The following is a 19,829-nucleotide window of genomic DNA, read 5'->3' as shown; positions in this document are numbered from 1 at the left end:
TCTCTCTCTCTCTCTCTCTCTCTCTCTGTCTCTGTGCAACATACACACACACACACACACACAGATGCACACACACATACACACACACACACAGATATACACACACACACACACCCAGAACAAGTTCTCAGATACACATATGGATATCTAGTATATTTGAAAATATGCCATTAGAGCTCTCAATAGTCATTATTACATACATGTAGAAAGCCATTGAGGCAAGAGGATTAGAATCATTGTGTCTCTTAGAGTAAGGGTATCATCACTATCCTTGAATCAATGGGTGTCATACCTCTTTTAGAATTTGGGTTATGTATTCCAATGTCCCTATAGAGCTAGACTAGCAGTAGGCAAAAAATCATTGCTTAGTTCTGTGTTTTGAAGAATCCAAACATGCATGTGAACTTTGTGAACTTGATTCCCCAAGCTTGATTCCACCAAAACTTGAACCATTGCCACCATTCCTTGACTTGACTGCAATCCCTGTCCACAGGAACCAAATAATAGAGATAGACAACAAAGACAGAGAAGGAGATCTTTGTATTGATGAATTCTTGTAGAGTTTTGATACAACGGATGAGTAATAGAATATGGACGCACTCCGTTGTAAAGAGCTCGAACCTCCCGACCACCCCCGAGCTTCAGTCCACTTGCATGCAGCGTCTCACTCGCACTCGCACTCGCACTCACACTCGCAGAAGAGGAGATCTATGAATGATCCCCAAATGCACCACCGTCGTACTTTCATCCTTCTTTTCCTCGAAAAGCCTGCGACTTCTCAAAAGACGCTTTTTTAGGCGTTCAGTAAACTTGATTTTCACACCAAGTACACCTGCGAGAATAAGATAAGAACGTGATCGCTAGGCGATCCGTAAAGGTTAGATTTTTATCATGACACTTTGCACATATCCTGTTTCACACATTGATTTTTGCATAGTCTACAAAATAGTCAAAAGAACATACTCGTGCAACCAATTCAACATGATAATCAAAGTAAACAAACATAATTATATACCTTCATAATATCAATTGCAATACTCTACCATGAAGAAACAATCCACTTCTTGGTTGATAGCAGGGAGAACTGTATGATGTTGTATGTCTGCCTGTCCCTGTGTATACTACAGTGCTGCTGCCTTCTGTTTGTTTTCATCATAACTTTTACAAACAAACTCAGAACAAAGCAATCCAGGTACTCAAAACGACGGGAATAGGTCTAGTCTACAAGGCGTCATGGACAGAATTGCGAAAAACGTCATTCTTTGGCTGAAAATGCAACGTTTAGATCACGATTCTTAAAACCTCTACTATTGGGTCTCCACTACTTTTTCAACTTATTTTAAGCCTACCCATGCATTTTAAGCTAAAACACATAAATATAAAATACTGATATTAATAAAAATCTCAATTTTACTGCTCATAAACAGACTATCTGTTATTCATTAATCTTTATCAAATACGTCTTTAGTGTATTATTTAAAAAAGAGAATATATGTTCTCTCTTAATATCTCAAACTCATTCATATAAACTCTATTTAATAGACTATTCAACAATCTTTCAAATCGTGCTAAACGAAAGATATACACTACTACATTTTTTTTCGACTGTAAGAACTTCAAAAATTAATCCTATTACATTCTCCCCTTATCAAAATTAACTCTGTCCTTAGAGGTGGAAAGAGAGGAAAATTCTCTTTGCAAAATACTAAGATCAATCCACGATGCATCCTCTACTGGATAGTTCTGCCACTTAACCAAAACTTCCACAATGTCTTTATTTCTCAGATGTTTAACACGCCTATCTAGCACTAAGTCTGGTTCTACTGTCAATGTTCCGTCATCTTTCAACTTAGAGTTGTCCTCTAAAACATGATGCACATTAGGAACATACTTTTTCAATAAACTCACATAGAATACATGATGCACTTTAACATGAGAAGGCAATTCCAATTTGTAAGCTAATGAACCAATGCGCTTCAAAATTTTAAATGGCCCAGCAAATCGTGGAGACAATCTTCTATTCTTTCCAAGAATCAAATGACTTCTCATGAATGACCTTTAAGAAAACCATATCACCAGTTTCATACACCACAACACGATGTTTCTTGTCATAATACAATTTATGTCTGTTTTGAGCTTCTCTAGTATTCCCCCTGATTTTGAGGAACTCGCTATCCATTTTCTCAAGCATCTCACGTAACAGTTCTACCTTATTCCTCGAGTTAAGAAAATTAATAGGTGTGGGACAATTATAGCCATACATTGCCTCAAACGGAGTCATCCTAATAGATGATTGATATGAACTGTTATATGCAAATTCAACCAAAGGCAGATATTCGTTCCAATTAGATTGGTTTTCATTGACATAAATTTGTAACATATCTTCTAAAATACGATTCACTCTCTCCGTTTCCCCATCTGTTTGAGGATGAAAAGCAGTAGACATGCGTAACTAGGTACCTATAGAGTCAAAAGTCTCTCTCCAGAAATGAGAAGTGAACTTAGAATCTCTGTCAGACACTATGCTCTTGGGCATGCTATGTAACGAAATATCTCTTTCACAAACAAGCGTGCAATGGTCAATGCAGTATCAGTTATTTTTTTACAGGAAAGAAGTGAGCTTGTTTTGTGAGTCTATCTACCACCACAAAGATCGAGTCATACCCTTCACGAGTAGTAGGAAGTCTAATGATAAAGTCCATGGATATAGACTCCCACTTCTGTAAAGGAATGTCTAAGGGTTGAAGGTCACCAGGCATCCTCTTATGTTCAATCTTAACTTGCTGACATTGAAAGCAGTCACGCACATAATTCTTAACATCCAATTTCATACACGGCCAAAAGAATGAACTTTTAATCTTTTCATATGTCTTATTCAATCCAGGATGACCAGAAAAAGGTGAATTATGACACTCATGCAAAATTTGACTCTTAAAAGCAGAATTTGCAGGAATACACATGCGGTCATAATAATATAAATTTCCCTTATACAAGTGATATCTGTTCTCATACATCTCACCAATATTTTCACGCAAGAATTTCAAAATAGGCGTATTAAAAGAATCATTCAACTTCAATATGTATATCATCAATCAAATTGGACCGCACAACAGTCAACAAATTACACATGGACCTACGACTCAATGTATCTCCAACTTTATTTTCTTTTCCACACAAATACTTCAAATCAAAATCATACTCAGCGAGCAATTCAATCCATCTCCTTTGTCTGTTGTTTAACAATGGCTGAGTGAAAATATACTTCAATCTTTGATGATCAGTATGCAATTTAAATTTGACACCAAACAAAATATAACGCCAATGTTTCGATGAATGAACAACAGTAAGCAATTCTAGATCATGTGTTGCATAGTTCAATTCATGTTGTCTTAATTTCCTAGACTCATATGCAACCACTCTTCCTTCTTGTGTCAAAACACAACCTAATTGTTCACCACTAGCGTCACAGGACACAACAAATTAAATGGTTTGCCCATCTTAGGAACTTTTAAAACACAATTTTCCGCTATGTTAGCCTTCAAGGTCTCAAAAGCAGTCTCATAGCTAGAAGTCCACACAAAACCCTTGTCTTTCTTGGTCAATTCGGTCAAAGGACTTGCTATCTTAGAGAAATCTTTAAATGTGTGTTCTCTCATATTGTGCTAGACCCATAAAGATTCTCACATCCCTTAATGACTTAGGTGTTGGCCACTCCACAATAGTCTGAACTTTGTCAAGATCAATGTGAATCCCCTCTTTAGAAATCACTCTTCCCAAATACACAATCTGATCCTTTGCAAAAGAACACTTACTTGCTTTGGCATACAATTTATGTTCACGCAAAACTTTAAATGGTTTTATTTAAATGAAATGCATGATCTTCTTCATTCTTAGAATACACAAAAATATCATCCAAGAATACCAAAATGAAGTCATCAAGATACGGGTGAAAAATACTATTCATTAAGCACATGAAAGTTGCTGGTGCATTAGTCAAACCAAAAGCAAGAACTGTAAATTCATAATGCCCATAACATGTACGAAAGCAGTCTTTGGAATGTCCTCGGCCTTAATGCGGATTTGATGGTAGCCAGACGAAGGTCAACCTTTGAAAATATTGTGGCACCACTCAAATGGCTAAGCAATTCATCTATGTGAGGAAGAGGATATTTGTTCTTAATGGTCTGTTTGTTTAATCCCCTATAGTCAATTCATAACCTATATGTACCATCCTTTTTCTTTTGGAATAACACAGGACTACCTCAAGAAGATACACTAGGTTTAATGAAACCCTTTTTCAAAATATCATCAAGTTGTATCTTGAGCTCTTTAAGCTCATCAATATTGAACATGTACGGAGCCCTTGAATAAGGTGTTGCTCCTGGATATAGATCTATGGCATGGTCTACTGCTCTAGGCGGAGGTATACCAGGAAGATCGTCTGGAACACATCCTTAAATTCATGTAAGAGATCCTCCACAAATTCTGGATTTGTCTCTTTCTGTTTATCCTCAGATTCTTCTTTAATCTCATTAGCAAACACAAGAAATGTCTCACACTCTTATCTAAGTCATCTTATCAATTCCATGGCCAAACTAGATTTAGAATCTCTTTCTTTCCACGAAGAGTGTGACTTATCATCATTTTTCTTTCTTAACAATCTATCAAAACATGATTTTCAATCATCTAATTGATACCAATGATAACATCATGCTTCCGACTCTTCAAAGAAAAAAAACAAAATTTTTTACTAACTCTTTCGTGAAAATATTATTACCACTGGTTAAGTCCAAAAGTCTTATAACTTATCGATTTAATTTCAAGTTTAATTTTTCAATCAATTTAGACGACAAGAAGCAATGAATACTATCCAAATCAATTAAGAAATTCAAATTTAAATCTTAACTTTTGCGCATAAATTCGATTGCATAAGCTTTCAAAGGACGTATCAAAGACATAAAACATCACAAAGAAGGGGTAGATGACTTACCTTTATCGTACGCATCGCCGAAAATCTCCAATTGAGCCATCTTGCTACGTATTGTCTTATCGGTCACCTTGATCGAGCATTCGAAATTCTGTTGGTCGTGTTCTCGATATTGAAAGTATAATCCAAATCTTTGAGTTCTTCAATCCACGCTTCTAAATCTTCACATATCTTTCTTATGCCATCAAACTCTTTAAGCTTAGCCTTCGTTAAGAATGATTTGGTTGTCGCTTCTCCCATATCGTTATCGTTTCTTTTTCGTGCTGATGACCTCTACATCCACCACCACCATTCCCACCATCACCACTGTCACCACCGCCAGGTGCCCCAACGCCGCCACGTTTTTTATTGTTTCCTGGTGGAATAGCATGGTTTTTTCCTTCATGTTGGTCATCAAGGTCCACATAGATATCAGGCTCTCGTATTGATTTGCCCCGCGGAGCCTCAGCACGCTCCTGATTTACTTGTTTCAGATCTTCTCGTAATCACCCAATTAGGTCTTCTTGCTCCTTCATCCTCCTCTTGTATCCTTCCATGTCCAGAATCAACCGCTTGCTCTGATACCAATTGTCACAGGAACCGATTAATAGAGATAGACAGTAAAGACAGAGAAGGAGATCTTTGTATTGATGAATTCTTGTAGAGTTTTGATACGACAGATGAGCAATAGAATATAGACGCACTCCGTTGTACAGAGCTCGAACCTCGCGACCACCCCCGAGCTTCAGTCCGCTTGGATGCAGCGTCTCACTCGCACTCGCACTCGCACTCTGAATCCCACTCGCACTCACACTCGCAGAAGAGGAGATCTATGAATGATCCCCAAATGCACCACCGTCGTACTTTCATCCTTCTTTTCCTCGAAAAGCCTGCGACTTCTCAAAAGCCGCTTTTTTACGCGTTCAGTCAACTTGATTTTCATACCAAGTACACCTGCGAGAGTAAGATAAGAACGTGATCACTAAGCAATCTATAAAGGTTAGATTTTTATCATGACACTTTGCACATATCCTGTTTCACACATTGATTTTTGCATAGCCTACAAAATAGTCAAAAGAACATACTTGTGCAACCAATTCAACATGATAATCAAAGTAAACAAACATAATTATATACCTTCATAATCTCAATTGCAATACTCTACCATGAAGAAACAATCCACTTCTTGGTTGATAGCAGGGAGAACTGTATGATGTTGTATGTCTGTCTATCCCTGTGTATACTACAGTGCTGCTGTCTTCTGTTTGTTTTCATCATAACTTTTACAAGCAAACTTAGAACAGAGTAATCCAGGTACTCAAAACGACGGGAATAGGTCTGGTCTACAAGGCAACGCAAACAGAATTGTGAAAAACGTCTTGGTTTGGCTGAAAACGCAATGTAAAACCTCTATTTTTGGGTCTCCACTACTTTTTAGCTTATTGTAAGCCTACCCATGCATTTTAAGCTAAAACACATGAATATAAAACACTGATATTAATAAAAATCTCAATTTTACTGTTCATAGACAGTCTATCTGTTATTCATTAATCTTTATCAAATACTTCTTTAGTGTATTATTAAAAAAAGAGAATATATGTTCTCGCTTAATATCTCAAACTCATTCATATAAGCTCTATTTAATAGACTATTCAACAATCTTTCAAATCATGCTAAACGAAAGATATACACTACTACATTTTTTTTCGACTTTAAGAACTTCAAAAATTAGTCTTATTACAATCCCAAAAGATGTGTCTCACTGTTTCGTTTCTATGACATACACTGCAGGCTCCTGTTCGAGTTCCCTTTTTGAGCATAAGCATGGCTGAGGGGATAGCTCCCATCACTACCCTCCACATAAATACCTTAAGATTAAATGGCGATTGAAGCGTCCACAAGCTTGCAAGTACTTTAACCCACCACTCATTAGTTTGCGACATAGACCATTGTTGATTGCACCTAATGGATATATCAACCTAAATATGGAGAGCAGCATAAAACTCATCTGTTTTGCATGACCACCAACTTGCATGTCAAGAGGGTAGCTGCCAGTCTTTGTGTCTATCCTCTGCATTGACCAAAGTGATATGAGGTAAGGGGTGAACCAACGCGCATAAATGGTTCCAAGCTATCAGAAGCCCATTGCTGAGTCTAAATTCCCTTCTTGCTATAAGAAACTATTTTGGAATGTGACTAGCATCCATAATCTGGCTAATTTGTACTATGCCTTTTTTGAACATAGAAAGGGCTTTTTTTCCAATGAGCATTACTGGTGGTGTCTGAAATACATGGCTCCAAAAGACACTCTCAGCTCGTAACAAATTCCCTGTGTATTGCTGGCGGCCATTCCACTGGAGTTTAGAGGCAATAATCTTCCAAGATGTAATCAGCATTTGCGACACAATGAGCCCAGTTTTAATGGGTGCTGTAGTAAAAGGCTTATCCCATGATGTAATATTCCAAGTGCCATGAAAATATACCATGGAGCAGTTGATGAGGTACCATAAGCATAGGGACCAGTAGGTATCTCTTTGTACCATATGTTGCATGAGAGGCCCCCTCCTAGCATGCGCATGTGTTGTAAGATTCAGTATGCCCAATCCTCCATGCTCCATAGGCATGGTGAGGCGGTCCCATGCAATAGGAGTAGCAGACGCTTTTTTCTTTCCCCACAAGAATTGAGCCAGGGCAGATTTGAAAGGCTGTAGGGATTTCTCTGTCCAATCCAGGAGAGGGTATATAGTACAGTATACATGGCAAGAGGATAGCCTGGATAATCCGCAGTCGTACATGTAATGGACACTCTTTGCAGTGCCAAGAGGCTACCTTCGTCAATACTCTCTCAAGAACCCATTCTCGAAGAGATTCCATGGACACTTCCACTCCAACTGGGTAGCCTAGATGTCAAAATATGTGTCCTTTTGGTAGCCTCTTACCATTCCAGACAAGCGCATGAAAATTTCTAGCAGTAATGTCTATCAGTGTTGATTTTACAAGGTTTATGTGCAACCCTGCTGCAAGGGAGAAGGTAGACAGAAAAGCCATACATCTAGCAATGCTAACATTATTGGCTTTCAAGAACAAGATAGTGTCGTCAGCAAACCCCTAACCAACCAGTTGCTCATTGCCCAAATGCAAGCCCTGCATCTTATTTTGTTGTATCAGTGAATCCAGGTATGTGAACAATGGGTGTGTAATCACAGCAAACAGTAGGGGGCTAAGGGGGCACCCTTGTCTGTCTCTCTCTCTCTAGAGCACACACACACACCCACAATAAGTTCTCAGATGCACATATGGATATCTAGTATATTTAAAAATATGCCATATATAGCCATTAGAGCTTTCAATATTTATTATTACATACATGTAGAGAGACATCGAGGCAAGAACCTATAGCGACACTTGTAGCGACGTTGCAGAGCCTTATAACGACGCCCGAGATTAAAAATTTGCGGTGTAAGGGCATTGAATGCCCTACCACCCATCAACCATATTGAATGTTTCAATAATAGAGTAAACCTCAATGAATCCAAGATAAGCCCAGATTCACCTTTGAAAGAAAGTGCAAGCTTAGGTATAGACCCAAAGTACTCACCCACAAGACAATATAACCATTAACTCCATCATCCATAGTAATATTCTTTGCAGAATAAAGACACAAAACTGACAAAAGTAAATTGATGAAAGTAAATCAATGACCATTGTACACATCATAGGCAAAATCACTTGATTGTTAAGCCTTGCAAATGTAATAGTTACAAGACATCATTATTGAGAAAATATACATGGTTTTCCAATAGTTACAAAAAGACTTATACACGTCATCTCATGATACATATGCTATGACAAAAGGAAACTAATGCTATCTAGCTACGGCTTGACTGACGTCGTCTAATCAGACGTCTCATCGTGTCCAAGCGGTGTATCTGTCGGATTCAACAAAAAAAAACAATAAGACAACTTTCTGTAAGTATAAACTTATAATTTACAAGACAATACAACAAATAAAAAAGAGTAAACCCTGATACTAACCATGCCGCCGCGAGAACTCAAAATGTCCATCAGAGCATTTAAACCCTTTCTGCCTGCGTACTTGTGCTCATACGGTGTGGGGTCACGTCCTGTCATCGACCACTGTTCAAAAAATACAAAGAATCCATTATGTTAGAATTTAAAAGTGCAAATAGACGTAACTACCAAACCTAAAGAGAAATGCAAAAACACTTCCAAAATCGGCCTCAAATGATGCCCATCCGCCGCTCCCCAAGTGGTGCGAGCTCCCTGCGTCTACTCGCGCTTTGGCTACCTCCTTTTGTTGCTTCCACTTGTCAAGAATTTTGTGCGCTGCTTGCTTCCCATTCTTCCAATCTTCTTTGGCCAGCCAATCTGGTCTGTTCCACCCATGCTTTATTGCTTTTTGCACTTCAAAATGCTTGTACTTCCAGTATCACGCATTCAAACCTTCATCAGGTCTTCATTGAATCGGTCATCCCGTGTTGACACGGGAAACTCGTCATGTAGCATGTTGATGACTCTGTCTCTTAATTCACTTGGTACTTCACTCCAGGTGTTTAGTATATAGTGTTTAAACACCTGAGAGCAAAGACCGCGCATGCGCCTTCTTGCCTTCATCATCCAAGATGATACCGCCACTAAAGTTGACAAAGTAAGGCAAGCCCTCTCACCTGTGGCGCGTGAACCTGGGTGTCCCGGCAGGGGTCCATAGCGGCATGTCAATGGGGGTACGGACGTCAGGTGTCTCCACTGGAGTGTCGACTAGGGTGACTCCCAGAGGAGTAGGTAATGGTGTGTAGCCAAGAACGGCCGATAGCCGCTCAGAACCTGGCATAGATGGTGATATCGTGGCTGGTTTGGGGACTCGCAAAGAAGGGGAAGGTAAAGAGACTCGTCGAACACGAGGCGGTCTCGAGGCATCAGCCGCGGCAGCATCCCCACAACAACCGCCGCCGCCGCCGCCGCCACCACTAGAGCGTCGGTGCCTAGACGAGTTTGAAGATTGTCTCGTCAACATCGAAGCTTTGAAGCGCGTTGAATGCTAAAAAATAGAGGGAGATGCTGAAGGAGTAGAACGATGTGATGGTTCTCCAGTGCGATGATGATCCTCGTACCACTGCCTCTGCCTGGGTGACAAAGAAGAAAGAAACTCATCATCATGCATACCTGCATTAAACACACGAATCCATGGACAAGTAGAGAGAGAGAGAGAGAGAGAGAGAGAGAGAGAGAGAGAGAGAGAGAGAGAGAGAGAGAGAGAGAGAGAGAGAGAGAGAGAGAGAGAGAGAGAGAGAGAGAGAGAGAGAGAGAGAGAGAGAGAGAGGACTCATAAAGGGGGAGGGTTTTTTGTGTAGAGAGATTCTTGTGAAGTTCTTGTGAATTAATTTGTCTCTCATGTGTATTCTACGTATCTTGTAAAAGCATTGCACTCCAAGAACGATGGAGACTGAGGCTGCAATCAGGAAGGAGGTGATCTATCTCTGCTCATAGATGCTGCTCGCCCCTCCACTAGATCTGGTTGATCAGTTGAAAGAGATGCTAAGAAGCACTAGATCTAGTGGAGGGGTGAGCAAAATCTATGAGAAGAGACGGATCACCTTCTTTGCGATTTCAACCTCTGTCTCCATCGCACTCAGAGTGCAGTGCTCGTCGGCATATCAGACTTTCATGACACACTGAGGAGTGTCCCTGCTGCTTGTGAGAACATACCTGGAGCATACGTATCTAGAGTGGACGCAATGACGATTAAAAACAATTTAAATTTCTCAAGTATAGCCATGTGTTTATGGCTTAAAGAGGTCTCTCTCTCATCCTTGCATATCTCAACATAACTCCCTATATCTATATAGACCTCTCCGTTTAGGCAGATGTCCTCCGTTTCATTTTGTAGATCCTCTGCATGCACCCCATAGAGAGTAGTAGCTTGATGCTCGTCTGGCACCACATCAACGGCTTTTGACTGAGCATTTTCTCCAATCTCCTCCATTGATGCCGTTGTGATTGGCACATGGTAGCCCTCATACATCTGTGCACTACGAGGGGCTACCTCTATGACGTACCACCAGTTTGATGCAAACTTTGTAGGATGAAATATCACCTGCCAGATCCACATAACTTACATGAGAGCTTCCAAACACATAACTTCTAAATTTGGATAGCTTCCAAGCACATAACTTACATGAGAGCTTCCAAACACATAACTTCTAAAATTGGATAGCTTCCAAGCACATACCTTACTTGTTCACAATGCTCGGGTAGTACAAAAGTGTCTCTTAGGTCGGTCCATTTTTTAGTTGAATCCACTTCAAGGAAACCAGACTCTCCTCTGCACACAGTAGCGTTGCGACTCTCCATGTTTATCTTGAACCATTGCACGTTGAACAAGTCGGCAAAAAGACCTCTATAATCGATCCTCAAAATCTCTTGAAGCGTGCCGAAGTAAGTGAGTTCCGCCACCACAGGATCTGCATCAGAGGACCGTCGTCGACTAGACTGTTCAAATTTTACCATGATTCCATAATCTTGAGTAAAACGCTTTTTGTCAATTCGTTCCACCCTAAAATAGCTACCTTTACACCATGCTGCTGTGTATGACTTATACTACAACCAACAAAGATTATGAGTGGCCGTTTAAACATCTAGAAAGTCACTAGCCATACATTAGAAACTTACCTTGGTCACGCAACCCCGAGAGTACTCCCACTCCTCCTCAGTCGCTTCTCCACCACGCTATTGTGTGCTTTTCAATTGGTTGTGCAACCATCTTAAGCTCATGAATGTTGATAGGCTCTCCAGACCCGCCGGATAATGCATCGGTGGTCGTCTTCCCCGTCTCCACTCGATCCATGCCCTTTGTTGCTCTTGCTTTGCATCCTTGTATTGTGAAATCCACTTTTGCATCACTGGATTATGAAGCATGCAAAATCGATTGATTTTAGCCTCTAGATCTTCCGTCATCTTCTTCTCAACGCCGAGATTTCACATGACAATCCGAGATATGTGCTCATCATCTATGGTTCTCCATAGCATGTCCCGGGCTTTATCAAATCCGTCTAGCCACTCTCGAGTGTAAACTAGGGACTCTGATACTAGCCAACCTTTTGCCGTGCTATCCTCCAGACGTGCCTTCTGACGCACATATCCCTTAAGTGTTTTCATGAAACGTTCTAAAAATAACATCCATCTGGAGTGCCAGCTATTTCCACCTCATCAAATATGTGAACAAGAAGATGCACCTGAATGGTTAGCATGGTAGTAGGAAAGTGTTTCTCAAACATGCACACAACCTCCATAGCATATAGTTTGGTGAATGGTATGGAGTCTACATTGATGTCTTCTTGTGAGATCCATTGCATCAACTTTGCAAGTTTGTAGATTGTGTTACGTACGTCACGAGAAAAACATCCCTCAATGGCCACCGGTAAAATAAACTACAAAACATGCCTAGCAATGATATTAAAGTCCACACACGAATTTGTTACACAATTACCACTATGATATATTCCACTTCAAACATACCTGACACATTTTATGCCAGTCGTGTGACTTCAAACTAGTAAGCTTCCCTTCTTTAGTGAAACACATTCAGGGCGAGTGCATTGCGCCAGTGGGGGTCCGCACAGATTGAATGGTCTCGTTTACTTTGCGTTCTTGGGCTCCTGTGAAAATGCATGGCGCTTTAGGGAGTTTTATCGATCCATCGAATGCTGTCTACGCCAATATTGCTCCATAAAATCCACATTTCTAAGGTGAACCCTTGCTCCCAAAGTATCTTTCTTACCGATCAAATGGTCCCATAGCAAATTACCCACATTCTTGAATTTGTGCATTGGATCGAGCAAGTGATTGATCATGAGTTAGGACCAATATGGTAACTCATACCATAGAGAGAGTCTCTCATCTTGTGGGGGGCAAACCGTCACCACACATCTCCGTCTTCTCTAACCATGCTTGTGCAGACATCCTCGGTGGATCTCTTCCCAACAATCCATCGCGTAACACAAGATTCTCTGGAAGATACGCTTGATGACCTTCCTAGATTTGCTTCTTCAATGAGGGTGCCCGACGTGCATTTAGTCTAGGTCCACATGTGACACATGCTCTGTATCCTCTTGTTTGAAGCCCTGCATGTATACACATGACAATAGATAAGCTTGAGAAAAACCAAGATTTACAGTGTTGGAGTTTCAGTGAAAATCACCCGAGCATTCTATTAGTCCGGGATAGTCATGCATGGTCCACATTATAATGCCTCTGATCAAAGCATTCCGTCAACCTGTGTGTCGGCCCATATCCACCACTTCTATGCGAATCCACAATTGTTGTAGCTCTTCAAATAGTGGACGAAGATACACATCCATATTCTTCACTTTATACCGCCCGGGCACAATCATGCTTAGCCACATGTATCCCTTCTTGGTAGTGAACCACGGGGGAATGTTGTAGTTGATGATGACAACAGTCCATACACTGTAAGATGTTGATCTTTGACCAAATGGATTTACACCATCCATAGCCAGGCCTAATCGCAAATTTCGAACTTCCTTGGTAAAATCCGACCATGTTTCGTCTATATGTTTCTAGGCTGCACAATCTGCAAGAATTCGTAGCACACCATCCGAAGATTTATTCTCCCCATGCCATGATGCTAGGGCGGCCATGGACTTATATTTGAAGAAATGCTTGATGCGAAAAAGCAGAGGAAAATGTCTCAAAAACTTTTGTGGAATTTTTGTTCCATGGAGATCTACTCGATATCTCTCACAATCACATTTCGGACACTTCTCCATGTCTATGTATTCCCCTTTGAAAAGAATGCAGTCATTAGGACAAGCGTGAATCGAATTGTACTCCATCCCCAAGTTTTGCAAGATCTTTCTTACTTCCTCTCTAGAATCTGGCATCACATTATCAGATGGCAGTATGTGCTCTTTGAGCAATCTACACAGCAAAAAAAATATGGTATACTTGTGTAAGTAATCTATCATATCATTATACATCTAGAGTTTTTTATTAAAGTAAACACATTGTAATAGATCACCTAAAAAGCGTTGTGATGCTAGTGTCATTCCATCCAAACTTTGCTTGCACGTTGAGAAGAACTAGGAGTGCCTTCAATCTAGACACACATGCTCCATCATACAATGGCGTATCGGCTTCACTTTTCATATCATCATAGATAAGCCTTTCTTAATCCATGATCGTCTCGATCATTTCATCGATCTCGGGCTCAAACATTTCCTCATTGAGAATGTGTTGTGCATGATCATCCTCCAAGCTGTCAGGGGCTACATCTTGTGGCCTCACATATGCTACTTGACCAAAGCGCCTGCGAACACGTTTATTGGGTTGCAAGATTGCTGCCTGTTGGCTAGTGTCACATTCCGATGAGTTATAATTGGCATCAACTCGATCTGTAATAGATGGATCGAACTTGCCAAATTCACGAACGTGCTGCAAAGAGACGCGTCTTGTACGTCACACATCATGCTTGCATTGATTACAAGGACAAAAGATTCTTGTTGAGAGATAGGTGTTTTGGTTGGATGGCCCCACATCCTCGTCACTACTCATAATGAAGGTAAAAACCTTATAACCTGGACATAAAATTAATCTTCTATTGGCATCCTCCCTCTCTCTCTCTCTCTCTCTCTCTCTCTCTCTCTCTCTCTCTCTCTCTCTCTCTCTCTCTCTCTCTCTCTCTCTTTGTTCACAATGTAAACTACCTCACATTCTCTAGTCATGTCCAATCCCCGCACACCTCGGTCTAGAGGTCCACGGAGATTAGAACCACCGGGTTATAATCTCATCTTTATTGTTCAATGCCTATATTTATGGTACGAGAAATCTACACACCCACGTCTACATGATAGTGCATGTAGTGGACAAAACCCCTTTGCCTCTTCTCTAGCTAAAGCAATTCACAGCATCCTAACATCTCTTCACATCAGACCTTTGTTTGAGGGATTACTCAGCACATTACATGTTGGTCTCCAATCTGAGTATCATACCGTTGAAAGATTTCCAACTTAAGATCGCATCCGCAGAGAGGAAGAGAGGGATCACCGTTCATCTAACTCTAATTTTTTTACCGTAATCCCGAAGGTAGACTCTAATATAAAAACTCAATTCAAAATCTAATCTTAAATCTAACCTAATTGAACATGCGGTGATTCACGGCTAATTGAATATGGTTAGTGTGTGAGTTAATAGGTGTCAGATTCTGATGGGAATATACATATTGTTGTGTAACTAGTGTTTGCTCTTTGGGCAAAGCGAACCTTCATTGACATGCACTAAAATCTAACCTAAATCTAATCTAATCTTAAATCGAACATAAATCTAGATATAATCTAATCTTAAACTCAAATTAAACCTAAATCTAATCTAATCTTAAATCTAACCTAAACCTAAACAGAACCTAATTTAAATCTAGTTAATCGTAAATCTTGTCTTAATCTTAAATATAAATCTAATCTAATATTAAACTCATCATAAACCTAAATCTAATCCAATCTTAAATCCTAAACCTAAATGTAATCTAACTTAAATTTAACATAGCTAGCTAATCTTTAATATTGTCCTAATTTTAAATCTAACCTAATCTTAATCTAACATAAATCTAAATCTAACATAATTTTAAACTCAACATAAACATAAATCTAACCTAATCTAATTTAAATCTTAACCTAATCTCTCTCTCTCTTTGTTTTCTCCCCTTACCTCTCTCTTCCATCTTCTCCCCCCCTCTCTCTCTTTCTCCCTCTTTCTCTTTCTCTTTGTTTTTTCCTCTCTCTCTCTCTCTCTCTCTCTCTCTCTCTCTCTCTCTCTCTCTTTCTGTCAAAGGCACAATGTGTGTGTAAGAGAGAGAGAGAGAGAGAGAGAGAGAGAGAAAGCGGGGAAGCGAGCATAAGAGGTTGGAGAGGTAAGGAGCATACTTGGCTCTCCTTCCTCTCCTGATGTATGTGTGTGTGTGTGTGTGTGGGGGGGGGGGGGGGGGGAGAAAGAGAGAGGGAGGGAGAGCACGGGTTACCTCTTTGCTTGAGCGCCATAAACTTAGATCTGAGATCTGAGTTTCTAAAGCTCTCTGTTTATTTTTTACCCCTGTCGGCGTCGCTATGTAACAAATAGAATAGAGACGCCCATAGTGACACTGATAGCGACGTCGTGGATTTTCACTTTTGAGCGTCACACTGCGAGCGTCGCTAATGTGAAGTACCTCTTGTAGTGAGTGGTGCCATTATTATTATCACACATAGCTAGTAGTTAATATTCTAAGTACATATAATGAAAATGGTTTCTAAGATATATATTCCTATGTCACTATCCATCCAGATGAGGGGTATGATAACTCCTATAGGTTATTGTTTAACAGATATTGTCCTATTCTATCATCTTTCTAATTGTTCAATTATAAATATGGTTTCATGCCTCACTATATTCCACCTCCCTAGGGTTACCATTATTCGTCATTATCACGTAATATCAATATCATAGCTCGAAGATATTATTATTATCATGCATAATCATTAATACTAAGGTATATTTAAAAATGACCTTTAAAAAAAAAGAAATGTACAATCTACTCTTTGGCGGGAGAACAAGTTTATTGACAATACCAATGTAATTATTAGATAGACTATTGTTGAAACTAGGGGAATATCCTATGTCACTATCCATCTAGACAAGGTTCTTCATAACTCTCTCTCTCTCTCTCTCTCTCTCTCTAGCACACACGCACGCACAGACACACGGACACCCACAATAAGTTCTCAGATACACATATGGATATCTAGTATATTTAAAAATATGTTATATATAGCCATTAGAGCTCTCAATATTTATTATTACATACATGTAGAGAGCCATCGAGGCAAGAGGATTAGAATCATTATGGCTCTTAGAGAAAGGGTATCGTCACTATCCTTGCATCAAGGGGTGTCATACCTCTTTTAGAATTTGGGTTATGTATTCCAATGTCCCTATCTAGCTAGACTAGGAGGGCTACCATTATTGATACTAGTGGTACCATAATTATTATCACACATAGCTAGTTGTTAATATTCTAGGTACATATAATTAAAATGGTTTCTAAGATATATATTCCTATGTCACTATCCATCAAGATTAGGGGTATCATAACTCCTATAGGTTATTGTTTTGATATTGTTTGATAGATGTTTTCCTATTCTATCATCTTTCTAATTGTTCAATTTTAAATATGGTTTCATGCCTCACTATATTCCCAACTCCCTCGGGTTACCATGATTAATCAGTATCGTAGTAATATCGATATCATAGCTCGAAGATATTTTTATTATCATGCATAATCATTAATATTAGAGATATATATAAAAATTTACCTTTAAAAAAAAAAGAAATGTACAATCTATCCTTTGGCGGAAGAACAAGTTTATTCACAATACCAACAATGAGATTATTAGATAGACTATCGTCTAAACTAGGGGTATACCCTATGTCACTATCCATCTAGACAAGGTTCTTCATAACTCTCTCTATCTCTGTCTCTCTCTCTCCCCCCAGCACACACACACATCCACACACACCCACAATAAGTTCTCAAATACACATGGATATCTAGTATTTTTAAAAATATGCCATACATAACCATTAGAGCTCTGAATATTTAATATGACATACATGTAGAAATCCATGGAGGCAAGAGGATTAGAATCATTATGGCTCTTAGAGAAAGGGTATCATCACTATCCTTGAATCAAGGCGTGTCATACCTCTTTTAGAATTTGGGTTATGTATTCCAATGTCCCTATCGAGCTAAACTAGCAGTGCTACCATTACCAATACTAGTGGTACCATTATTATTATCACACATAGCGAGTCGTTAATATTCTAGGTACATATAATGAAAATGGTTTCTAAGATTTATATTCCTATGTCACTATCCATCCAGATTAGGGGTATGATAACTTCTATAGGTTATTGATTTGATATTGTTTGGCAAATATTTTCCTATTCTATCATCTTTCTAATTGTTCACTTTTAAATATGGTTTCATGACAAACTATATTCCAACTCCCTAGGGTCACCATTATTAATCATTATCACATAGTATCGATATCATAGCTCCAAGAGGTATACATAATCATTAATATTAAGCTATATTTAAAAGATGACCTTTTTTTAAAAAGAAATGTACAATCTACCCTTTGGCGGGAGAACAAGTTTATGGAAAATACCAACAATGAGATTATTAGGTAGACTATCATTGAAACTAGGGGTATATCCTATGTCACTATCCATCTAGACAAGGTTCTTCATAACTCTCTCTCTCTCTCTCTCTCTCTGTCTCTCTCTCTCTCTAGCGCACACATGCACACATACCCACAATGGATATCTAGCATTGTGGGTAGCGTTCTCAGATACACATATGGATATCTAGCATATTTAACAATATGCCATATATAGCCATTAGAGCTCTCAATATTTATTATTACATACATGTAGAGAGCTAGCGAGGAAAGAGGATTAGAATCATAATTATGGCTCTTAGAGAAACGGTATCATAACTATCCTTGGATCAAGGTGTGTCATACCTCTTTTAGAATTTGGGTTATGTATTCCAATGTCCCTATCCAGCTAGACTGGCAGGGTTATCATTATTGATACTAGTGGTACCATTATTATTATCACACATAGCTAGTCATTAATATTCTAGGGACACAATGAAAATGGTTTCTAAAAAATACATTCCCACGTCACTATCCATTCAGATTACGGGTATCATAACTCGTATAGGTTATTGTTTCGATAGTGTTTGATAGATATTGTCCTATTCTATCATCATTATAATTGCTCAATTTTAAATATGGTTTCATGCCTCACTATATTCCAACCCCCTAAGGTTACCATTATTAATCATTATCATGTAATATCGATATCATAGCTCGAAGATATTATTATTATCATTCATAATCATTAATATTAGAGGTATATATAGAAAATGACCTATTTTTGAGAAGAAATGTACAATCTACCCTTTGGTGGGAGAAGAAGTTTATTGATAATACCAATGAGATTATTAGATAGACTATCGTTAAAACTAGGGGTATATCCTATGTCACTATCCATCTAGACAAGGTTCTTCATAACTCTAAAAAAGTAGAGTTTAAATTCTAATTAATCTAAGGATTTACATGAATGGATATCTAAAATAAGCAATGCTAGTTTAATTATGTCCATGTTTATATAAAACGTCCATCACTGTATTATTCTAACTTCCTTAGGGATAACATAATTATTATAATGCAATATCGATATCGTAGCTTGTGGATATTCTTATAAACTATCATGCCTAATTGTTAATATTCTAGGTACATACGTCAATGGTTTCTCAGTTATATATTCGTACATCACTATCCATCTAGACAACGTATATTATTATTATCACGTATAATCATTAATATTATAGGTATGTATGAAAATGTACTTGTTGTGCGCTTGAGAATTATACTTTGGTCCCCTGTCTAGATTCTCTTATATTGTTACTCGTCACAAGTATATTTCTAATCTTGAGATATTTTATGAATATGGTTCTCTACAGTTTATATTTTATGAATATATATGCTTCTATCCACCAAGATTGTTTGGTCTCATAGATCTTTTTGGCCTTTTAAAGACATTTAATTAAACATTTGAGTTCATCTCTCTCTCTCTCTCTCTCTCTCTCTCTCTCTCATACATGCACACACACACATTCACAATAAGTTCTTAGATACACATATGGATATCTATTATATTTTAAAATATGCCATATATAGCCATTACATCTCTCAATATTTATTATTATAACATACATGTAGAGAGA

The 19,829-nt window shown here is 38.7% G+C and overlaps 1 pseudogene; it reads right to left on the bottom strand.

The window, feature by feature from the left end:
* Positions 1-335: 335 nt before the first annotated feature.
* LOC147462899 (uncharacterized) lies at positions 336-7,840 on the bottom strand (annotated as a pseudogene).
* Between the last annotated feature and the right edge of the window lie 11,989 nt (positions 7,841-19,829).

This window comes from Adiantum capillus-veneris, chromosome 2 (genome assembly GCF_014529385.1).
Source record: "Adiantum capillus-veneris isolate H3 chromosome 2, ASM1452938v2, whole genome shotgun sequence".
NCBI classification, from domain to species: Eukaryota; Viridiplantae; Streptophyta; class Polypodiopsida; order Polypodiales; family Pteridaceae; genus Adiantum; species Adiantum capillus-veneris.
This window is presented reverse-complemented; position numbering and strand designations above follow the sequence as displayed.